This window comes from Cervus elaphus, chromosome 21 (genome assembly GCF_910594005.1).
Source record: "Cervus elaphus chromosome 21, mCerEla1.1, whole genome shotgun sequence".
Taxonomy (NCBI): domain Eukaryota; kingdom Metazoa; phylum Chordata; class Mammalia; order Artiodactyla; family Cervidae; genus Cervus; species Cervus elaphus.
In genome coordinates, this window is record NC_057835.1 from 41,246,580 (window position 1) to 41,258,553 (window position 11,974).

Genomic DNA, 11,974 nt, shown 5'->3' on the forward strand with positions numbered 1-11,974 from the left:
TGTCTTAGATCTAACTATTTAAATCTCAGTAAGACTTCATAGTCTAATAACCTTACTTAAAAAGTAATAGTAAGAACAACTAAATACTCTATGATTCAACTTTAGCCAAAAATCTCAGAAGGGAATAAATGAAAACTAAAAAATGTCAGTTTCTTTCTTTTTATGGAAAAGTATTGAACCTGACTTGTAAGATTCTTAGTAAAAATCCTGCCAGTGAGAAAAACTACTGGAAGCCTGAAAGAGCAATGTTCTTTTTCATCTTGAGCAAATTATTAAAATATTATTTTTATGTTTTCATTGTAGATGCCTCATCTCTGTTCAGTGATCTCAGATTTTCCGTGAGAATTCTGACCAAAATTCTCAAATTCTTTAATGGCAGGCAATTCTACTCTCCTAAATTATATGTTTAGATAATTTTTAAGTGATTATAATAACTTTTAATTCTAATTATTGACACATCTCAGTGTATAGGTAACTAAGTGAAGGCTGAAGGATTGATTGCATGCATGTATGAATTAATCAATTTATTCCCCTCGGATTCATTGCTTTTATAATCAGTGTGTGATCTCTACTTAAAGACCATATTGCATCTCAACCTATATCTCAGTCTAAAGATGGTGGTCATAATTTCCAATCCTAAAACTTCCATATCTGCCTGGAAACATTGGTGACTCCCTAATAAGACTCCCTTATCACATAGCTAAGAAACATACAGAATTCAAGACAAACTGTCTGTGAGTGATGAAGAACAGAGGTGCAGAGAAAGTCAAAGTTCAGTTGTTATGTTTCTGATTTAAAACATCATTAACAGAGGAAATCTCAGTGTTTTATGAGAACATAGAATTGTACTGAATTCTAGACAGGCATGCTATCAGAGAAGAAAACGTAGATAATAAAATGAATTGCAAATGATAAGAACTTTACCAGTTAAAGGGAAGGACATTCCAGAACTAAGGAATAGCATGTACAAATGCATTTGCAAAGTTAACAGAACACATTCTTTTGATTTGTGATACAATTCTTCTTGGACTTTTGCAAACCTTTGAAAAATCTTTGTTAAAATTTCTTCTAGAGCACAAACCTATGGTTGCCAGGGTGGAAGAATGGGAAGAAGAGATAATTAGGAAGTTTGGGATCAACATGTACTCTCTGCTATATTTAAAATGACTAATCAACAAAGTCATACTACATAGCACAGGGTTCTGGGCTCAATGTTATGTGGCAGCCAGGATGGGAGGGGAGTTCAGGAGAGAATAGATACATGTGTATGTATCACTGAGTCCCCTTGCTGTTCATCTGGAACTAGCACAACATTGTTAATAGGCTATACTCCAATACAAAATAAAGTTTAAATTAAGAAAACAATTATTTCTTCAACTTTGATATATCTCACTAAAATTTTAAAGAGCATTTTTATTAATCAACTGATGTCACTGATTTTTATTAATCAATCGACATATGTCGCTTCTTCTTTAATAAAAGTAGATTCTTTCTCCTGGAAATGTTGGCAATATCCAACTGACCTGAGCCACCTTTTTCATTTGCTCCCTCTCTTCATTTAATTGCATATAATGCAAAATTTCTGGCTTGATTGTGTCCTAATGAGAAGAGATCCATAAAAATTTAACTCAAATCAGCAAACTTTCAGAAACTACAAGAAATAGTTAACGAGAGATTCATCTTCATAGACTTTAAGAATTGTTTTGGAAACCAGAGTTGTGAAAGGGCCAAGGATCATTTTTGCAAATTCTCTGTATTTGAAGTTTAGAAGGAAGAAGCAGGAGGGAGTCAGTATTTGGAGTATATGCTGAATTTGGGAACTACTGTGTGTCGGGTAGGTCATTTGGACTTTGTTTGCACACAATACCCCTGTACCCTGGGTGACAAATGTCTGAACAGTTGATGTCAATGATCAGACTCTCAGAGCATCAAAATTAAGAGTCTTGAACATTCAATTTCACTAGGAAGTTTTGTGTGTGTGTGTATGTGTGTGTGCTCAGTCATGTCTGGTTCTTTGGGACCCCATGTATTGTAGCCCGCCAAGCTCATCTGTCCATGAGATTCTGCAGGCAAGAATACTGGAGAGGGTTGCCATTGGCTCCTCCAGAGGATCTTCCCAACTCAGAGATCAAACCCGCATTTCCTGTGTCTCCTCTTTTCCTGGCAGATTCTTTACTGCTTGAGCAGTTGAGAAAACCCTATACACACACACACACACACACACACACACACACACACATATATACACATATAGATATTCCCCATATGCAGACCATCCTCAGAAAACACTAATGTACACTTTCTTACTGTACTCTTTCTAGCTATGTCTTATTACTGTCACATGTAAACTCCCTGACTTTATTCTCAGCTTGCTCCTTCTGGACTCTCAGAATGCCCTTGCCTTCTTCCTGAATCCATTTAATACCTGTCTGATTTGACATGATTTAGCTTTCAAGTCTCATGTCTTCCAGGGCTTTTCTGGACCCCTTCAGTTTTCAAAAAGCTCTCACCTCCACTGTCCTCTTCTCCAGCACTATGGTCTGTTCTCCTCAGTCCACCTTTAAAGGTAGTCTGCACTGTGACATCAAGATTTATGGGTCCATCATCTTCCCAGGTGGCTCAGTGGTAAAGAGCCCACCTGCCAATGCAGGAGACACAGGAGACATGGGTTCAATCCCTTGATCAGGAAGATTCCCTGGAGGAGGGCATGACAACCCACTCCAGTATTCTTGCCTGGAGAACACCGTGGACAGAGAAGCCTGGACGGCTACCATCCATAGGATCACAAAGAATCAGACATGACTGAGGGAACACTTGCCACTTGCCATCTCCTCACTAGATCACACATTTTGAATGGCAATGATACAATAACTTACCTGTGTTTCATAAAGTGTGATTTCTGAAATAGATCAAACCATTTGTTATATCCTCAATACATATTTGATGATTCAATGCATGAATGATAAAAGGTCAGTCTTGAGAACCATCTCAGGGAAAAGCTACCACCTCAAGATGAGATTTTGACTTTGTTTCTGGTATTGATGTTTCTATTGGTGATGTCAAGAATTGGAGAGGAGGAGGCTTTGTGATGGTACCCCTCCTCCCAGAAAGAATACTAGAAGAAACCAGGAATGGTGCTGTTGCAATAGTGTAAACCATGAGATGGCCCAGCAGAGGAACAGTGCCTGATTGCAACTGCCTACATCTCCTCCTCTGCAGACAGAAGGTAGAGCAACCTCACAGGAAAGTGTCAATATATAGTGGAGATAAGGAACTGGAGAATTTAGAAGTAAAACTGGGTTAGGGCTTCAAGCCATACACATAACTAAAGTCTGGATGTTTAATTTCTACAATTTCAGTAGAAATTAAGAAAAAGTGTTAGTCTCTCAATTGTATCTGACTCTTTGTGACCCCATGGACTGTATATAGCCTGCCAGGCTCCTCTGCCCATGGAATTCACCAGGTAAGACTATTGGAGTGGGTTGCCATTCCCTTCTTCAAGGGATCTTCCTGACCCAGGGATTGAAACCAGGTCTCCTGCATTGGAGACAGGCTCTTTACCATCTGAGCTACCAGGGAAAACCCTGGAATTAAGAAAGAAAGGTTGTTTTAATTGGTTAGTCTTCAATAACCAAAGCAGTTATGATGTCTAATCATTGTTAATATTTATTGAATACTTCTTATGTTTCAAGGCTCTTAAATATGTTATATATGTAGGTAAAATTGTACAGGCTTCCTGGTTGCTCACTGGTAAAGAATCTGCCTGCCAGTGCAGGAGACGTGGGTTCAAAACCTGGGTTGGAAAGATCCCCTGGAATAGGAAATGGCAACTCACTCCAGTATTCTTGCCTGGGAAGTCCCATAGACAGAGGAGCCTAACATACTACAGCCCATGGGGTTGCAAGAGTTGGACACTACTGAGCAACTAAACAACAATATTGTATAGTTATGTTCATTTTAAAGGTAAGAAATTTGAGTCACGGAGATGTTAAGTCACTCTGTGGTAAGGTCAAACAGCTGCTAACTGGAAGAAACAGCATGCAAACCCAGGTCAGGATGAAAATCTGTTGCTCCGAATGTAGATTTAGATTTTGTTAAATAGCTGATTACAAAAAACACAGTTTTACAGACTAAATGGCAATTAGTTTGTAACCCACTTCCCCCCAAATCTTCACTACTGTTCTACCAGATTCCATGACTAAATGTCAGACTGTGTAAAACTTAAGGACCAGCACAATTGGTGGCAGTTAGGATTCTGAGAATATCAAATGTTTGGGGTTTGGCACATCCTCCTAACACATTTTGCCAAGATTTTTTCCCTTAATTTTTAAATCCCTGTGTATTTCAAGGGAAATATAATACATTCCTGATTCATTTACGTTTAACTCATCAAGACTTTGGTAAGAGTTATCTTATGGCCAAAAGCCGTTTTCCCTCTGAGGAAGTCATGCTTTACTGACATGTAACTGCATCCAGGGAACAAAGATCAAGATCGCTTCTAACGTTGAACAAAGCTAAAGTGGCTTCTACATAAAAAGGAACACATTTGAGTCAGTTGTAGTGAGGTGGATGAACCTAGAGCCTATTATACCGAGTGACGTAAGTCAAAAAGAGAAAAACAAATATCACATACTTATGCATATATATGGAATCTAGAAACACAGTACTGAAGATGCTATTTACAGAGAAGAAACAGAAATGCAGACATACAGAAAGGACTTATGGACACAGCGGGGGATGGAGAGGGTGGGATGATTTGAGAGAGTAGAATTGACACATATACACTATCATGTGTAAAATAGATAGCTAGTGAGAAGTTGCTATACAACACAGGGAGCCCAGCTGGCCCTCTGTGATGACCTAGAGAGGTGGGATGGGGGTGGGAGGCTCAAGGGGGAGACAATGTATATATATACATACATATACATATATATATACATATATACAATTATGACTGATTCACATTGATGTATGGCAGAGACTGCCTCAGCATTGTAAAGTGATTATCCTCCAGTTAAAAAAAAAAAAAAAAAAGAAGGTGGCTTCTAAAATTAGAAAGCCAGTAGACTATTGGGCTAATTTATAGTGGCATTGTTGGAGGGCTCTATCAATGGACCATACAGCCTTGTTTGAATCTGCAACCCATAGTGTATTTTGGTTATGAAGTAATGAAAACATTGATTTTTCAAGTATATAAACGCAGAATTTTCATACAAGATATTTGCATACACATCCACAAGAAATGTGGTGACTCAGACAGTAAAGAATCTGCCAGCAATGCAGGAGACCAGGTTAGATCCCTGAGTCAGGAAGATCCCCTGGAGAAGGGAATGTTAACCCACTGCAGTATTCTTGCCTGGAGAATTCCATGGACAGAGAGCCGGGAGGCTACAGTCCACGGGGTCACAAAGAGCTGGACACGACTGAGTGACTAACACTCACTTTTTCAGTTTCATTACCTGAAACGTAGTCAGTTGTAAGGTATCTTAACTGTCAAAACCAAGGTCTTTAAAAAAACTAATGGATAAAGAAATTAAAAAATATTTCTTTAAAATGCCTAAAAATGTGTAGAAATCAAATATGTTTTTTCACACCTAGAGACTCAACAGTAATGTCAGGTTCTAAGTATTCAACATATTCTGGTTTGATGCCTATCTTTCTTAATAATCAGAGATACCTCTCAGGCTCTTGTTAACATCATCTTAGTTACCTAGTGGAGACTTCCCTGGCTGTCCAGTGGTTAAGACTCTGTGCTTCCAACGCAGAGGGCATGAATTCAATCCCTGGTTGGAGAATTAAGATCCCACATACTACGCAGCATGGCCAGAAGAAGTATAAAGTTACCTAGTGAAAAATTTCTTACTTGCTTCCAACTTTTGGCACCTATGAATAAAGCTGCTATAAATAAACATTCGTGTGTAGCTTCTTACATGGATAAGTTTCAAATATCTAGGAGTGTGATTACTGGGTTGTATGCTCAGAGCGTGTTTACTTTTGTAAGAAACAGCCAAAATGTCTTTCAAAATGCCTTCTCTACTTTGTAATAGATACTTATTATTTAAATGTCATCTTGAGGGCCTACGTGCTAAGTGGCTTCAGTCATGTCTGACTCTTTGGGACCCCATGGACTGTAGCCCACCATGTCCTCTGTCCATGGGATTCTCCAGGCAAGAATACTGAAGTCCTTGCCATGCCCTCCTCCAGGGGATCTTCCCAACCCTGGGGTTGAACCTTAGTCTCTTATATCTCCTGTATGGGAGATGGGTTCTTTTTTTTTTTTTTTTCATTTATTTTTATTAGTTGGAGGCTAATTACTTTACACTATTGTAGTGGTTTTTGCCATACATTGACATGCATCAGCCATGGATTTACATGTGTTCCCCATCCCAATCCCCCCTCCCACCTCCCTCCCCATCCCATCCCTCTGGGTCTTCCCAGTGCACCAGCCCTGAGCACTTGTCTCATGCATCCAACCTGGGCTGGTGATCTGTTTCACCCTTGATAGTATACTTGTTTCAATGCTGTTCTCTCTGAACATTACACCCTCGCCTTCTCCCACAGAGTCTAAAAGTCTTTCTGTACATCTGTGTCTCTTCTTCTGTTTTGCATATAGGGTTATCATTACCATCTTTTTAAATTCCATATATATGCGTTAGTATACTGTATTGAAAAAAAATATATACAAGCAGCTCCTGCAGCTCAATTCCAGAAAAATAAATGACCCAATCAAAAAATGGGCCAAAGAACTAAACAGACATTTCTCCAAAGAAGACATACAGATGGCTAACAAACACATGAAAAGATGCTCAATATCACTCATTATCAGAGAAATGCAAATCAAAACCACAACGAGGTACCATTACACGCCAGTCAGGATGGCTGCTATCCAAAAGTCTACAAGCAATAAATGCTGGAGAGGGTGTGGAGAAAAGGGAACCCTCTTACACTGTTGGTGGGAATGCAAACTAGTACAGCCGCTATGGAGAACAGTGTGGAGATTCCTTAAAAAACTGGAAATAGAACTGCCATATGACCCAGCAATCCCACTCCTGGGCATACACACTGAGGAAACTAGATCTGAAAGAGACACGTGCACCCCAATGTTCATCGCAGCACTGTTTATAATAGCCAGGACATGGAAGCAACCTAGATGCCCATCAGCAGATGAATGGATAAGGAAGCTATGGTACATATACACTATGGAATATTACTCAGCCATTAAAGAGAATTCATTTGAATCAGTTCTAATGAGATGGATGAAACTGGAGCCCATTATACAGAGTGAAGTAAGCCAGAAAGATAAAGACCAATACAGTATACTAATGCATATATATGGGAGATGGGTTCTTTACCATTAGCACCACCTGGGAAGCCCAAATGTCATCTTGAGTCACCTTTAATATAGTAACTAGAAAAGTGCTCATTTTTATGTCTTATTTGTTCTTTGTGAATTATACAATTACATTTGTGTATGTGTGTGTGTGTGTGTGTGTGACAGTGTGTGTAACAATGGTAGTGATGTTTAAATAGCCCCTCACTCCTCTCATCCTCCTTTTCTTCTTCTCTGCACCACAGCTGGGAAATTAACATGAATCTTAAGTCCATTGCTTATAATTAGGGAGAATAAAGGCTATAAACAGAGCTTTCTCACTCATAACTGATTACTTCTCAATTTCATAGCTGCTTGGTTAATTTATGGTTGTAGAATCTATTATATTTTTTAAACTATTAACATTTTGTATGTTGTACTTCTTCAACATTTATTCAACAGCTGCTTACTGATTTTGTATAATATGCAAACATCAGATATGCATTCTCCCTTTGATCCATGAGATTAAACTCTAGGTTTTTGTAGGACCATGTTAGTCCCCTTCACAGAAAAATATTAATAATAATTTTCATAAGCCGGGATACAGTCTACTTTACTGATTCAAAATATAGTATTTTACATCTGTAGAATATAAGCATAGGTATACTGTAGACTTTTTTCTTTTTTAAATATATATATATATATATTTTTTAATTGTCTTATTTAACACAAAATTTCTGTTCTAGAGTCATTGTCCATCCAAGATATCATGTGCTTTTTCAGTGGTGTTAAAACCTGTGGGAGAATCTGTGTTTTTTCTTGAAACTTTTTCCTTGCTTGTTCTGTTGTTTCCCTTCCTCTGGCCACTCATCTGTGACATTTGTTGGGCTCTCTTCCTCTGCCTGCTTTTTAAATGCTGTTTCCCTTGTTTCCTGTCTTAGTAATTCTCCTCTCTCTCAACATGATCTTACTCCTCCACATTCTGTTATACATTGAAGAATCACAGCAGTTTAAACTCCAGTTCCTCCCTTTCTTGTCCTCTAGACTGAAATTCTATCTGCTTACTGAAATTTGTCCCTGGAGGCCCTGCAGAATACATATGTTTAATGTTTTGTTGTTGTTCAGTCACCAAGTCGTGTCTGACTCTTCGTGACCACAGGCTTCCCTAATATTTAACTGGTCTAAAACTAAATTCATCACCTTCCACCAATTGCTCCCTTTTTCCTTCCTTTTTTCAACCCTTCCTTCCTTTCTCTTCTTTCCTTCTTTCTTTGTTGAAACGCATAATTTATGCAGCTGTTAAAAACAAATTACAATCAATACAAAGTAATTCCTCAGCAGCAACTGTTCCCCACAGTTATTTGTGTATCCTCCTGCAAACATTCAATGTAGACAATAAGTATATATGTCCATTGTCCATTTCTGGCACAAGTGATGATGTGTGCATGCTATTCTGTGTCTTGCTTTTCTCATTCAACATACTTTGGAAGTCACTCCAAGTCAGTAAACATACACCTGATTCATTGCTTTGAATGAATATAGCATGTACACATTTATATGAATACACATAGAATAACCTGTTGGTAGACAGTTTCATTTGTTTTTTATTTCTGTTACTGCAAAAATGCTAAAATTAATGATGAATGCATGCTGTGCATTTATCTATAGGTTGAATACATAGACAATAAAATTATTCAGTCAAGGGTAAGTACAATTAAACTTTAATAAATATACTTAATTTGTCTCCAGTTCACATCCATAGCCACATCCTGGTCAAAATATTTTTATCAACAGTCTTCAGCATTTGCATATTTGATAGGAGAAAAATGATACCCTAACATAGATTAGTTTTAATTTCTCATGAGTGGTTTTAAAAAATTAATTTTACATGATTTCAAATGATTTTTTATCTGACTCATATTTTTTCTTATATGTGAATAACCTCTTCGTTTAGTAAATATATCAGCTCCTTGTCTGGAGTATTTATTTTAAAACACCTTTTCACAATTTGTGATTTATCTTTTCCAATTGGTTTGGCATATGTTTTTCTTGCAGGGCAGGACTTGCTAAATAAATAAAGTTAACTTTGTTATATTTTAATAGCTTGGAAGGAAAATTATGACCAACCTAGATAGCATATTAAAAAGCAGAGACATTACTTTGCCGACAAAGGTCCGTCTGGTCAAGGCTATGGTTTTTCCAGTGGTCATGCATGGATGTGAGAGTTGGGCTGTGAAGAAAGCTGAGCACCGAAGAATTGATGCTTTTGAACTGTGGTGTTGGAGAAGACTCTTGAGAGTCCCTTGGACTGCAAGGAGATCCAACCAGTCCATCCTGAAGGAGATCAGTCCTGGGTGTTCATTGGAATGAGTGATGCTGAAGCTGAAACTCCAATACTTTGGCCACCTCATGCGAAGGGTTGACTCATTGGAAAAGACCCTGATGCTTGGAGGGATTAGGGGTAGGAGGAGAAGGGGACGACAGAGGATGAGATGGCTGGATGGCATCACTGACTCGATGGACCTAGTTTGAGTAAACTCTGGGAGTTGGTGATGGACAGGGAGGCCTGGCGTGCTGCGATTCATGGGGTCGCAAAGAGTCAGACACGACTGAGAGACTGAACTGAAATGAACTGAACTGAACTGTATAGCATAAGGGCTAATGCTGTGTTAGATTTATGGAAAAGTGTGAAAGTTTTTCTTTTTTTAATACTTGATATGTTATAAATAATAGTAAAGTTACATATTTTTAAAACTTTGATATGAATTATCTATTTGCCAGTTGGGCCTGTAAATGTGTTGGGGGGGTGGTCTTTAACATCTTTCTGAAATTGTTGGTACCTTTCAATTCTCTAGTTATTCTTGGGTAGTTCAGTTAAAGAAATTTTCATGTTAATTAGGGTTTCAAATATAATTGAATAACTTTGAGCAAGACAGTATCTCATACTTCTTTTAATTCCCAAATGTCTTTGATTACTCATTCAGCATTTGCATTTTGTGTATTTGTGATAACTATCTAATTTGATTATCTACATTTTTAACATTATTTGACTTAATCAAAAGCTGTGATTGGAATTATTTTTATTGCTTTTAAAATATATTAATTATATTTTTATCTTCACTTATTTCTTCTGGCTTTCTGTTGATTATTTTTATTTTTATCAATACCTTAGTTGAATTTGTGTTTATGTTTATGCCTCTTTTATTAATGTGAATGATTAAAGCTATTAATTGTTTCTGATTTTCCTATATCTGTTAGTTTTTCATATGTACAGTTTTCATTATTGTCAAATTCTATACATTTTTAGGTAGTTTATTTCCACTTTGACATATTAATTAAGAGAACATTTAGATCTCTAGATGGAATACTGTGTATTGTCTACTTTATCTCATTTTGCTATTAAACTTTATTTATATTTTCTTATGGTTAGATGAGTACACATACTATTTCTACATTTTGGAAAAATCAAAATTTGCTTTTTGAGCAAGTCCAACAACTTGCAACTATGACATCAACTCTGAATTCTCCCTCATACCTTCTTGCCTTCCCCTTTACCATTTGGTGCTTATTCATTTGTGTCTGGTTAGATGAGTGCTTATTCATTTGTGTCTGGTTAGATGAGTACACATACTATTTCTACATTTTGGAAAAATCAAAATTTGCTTTTTGAGCAAGTCCAACAACTTGCAACTATGACATCAACTCTGAATTCTCCCTCATACCTTCTTGCCTTCCCCTTTACCATTTGGTGCTTATTCATTTGTGTCTGACTCTTTGCAACTCCATGGGCTGTAGCCACCAGGCTCCTCTGCCCATGGAGTTTTCAGGCAAGAATACTGGAGTGGAGAGGGATAGGGCAGGGAGGGAGGTGGTTGGGGGGTTCAGGATGGAGGGAAACCTGTACACCCATGGCTAATTCATGTCATGTCACCACAGTATTGTAATTAGCCTCCAATCAAAATAAATTAATTAATTTTTTAAAAAGTGAATCAGAGAAAAGGGAAGAAAAATAGAATACTGGAGTGGTTTGCCATTTCCTGCTCCAGGGAATCTCCCGATCTAGAGATCGAACCCACAACTCTTGTGTCTCCTGCATTGGCAGACAGCCATTACCACTGTGCCATCTGGGAAGTCCTTTGCCATAGGGTACATAGGGGAACTATAATGTGTTCTAAAATAATCATAAGTGGAGGATTTAATGTGTGTGCCATTATTTGATTTTGCTCACCTTCAATACAGTGAAATCTGTCCTCTAAATCTTAAATATTAGTCTTAGACTTCAGTGTCCTTAGTGTGTTTTATTTATAGCCCTGAAATTAAAAAATGCTTTCTCCTTGGAAGAAAAGCTATGACCAACCTCAGTTCAGTTCAGTTGCTCACTCGTGTCCAACTCTTTGCGATCCCACAAATCGTAGCACGCCAGGCCTCCCTGTCCATCACCAACTCCCAGAGCTTACTCAAACTCGAGTTCATCAAGTCGGTGATGCCATCCAGCCATCTCATCCTCTGTCATCCCCTTCTCCTCCTGCCCCCAATCCCTCCCAGCATCAGGGTCTTCTCCAATGAGTCAACTCTTCGCATGAGGTGGCTAAAATATTGGAGTTTCAGCTTCAGCATCACTCATTCCAATGAACACCCAAGATGAATCTCCCCTAGGATGGACTG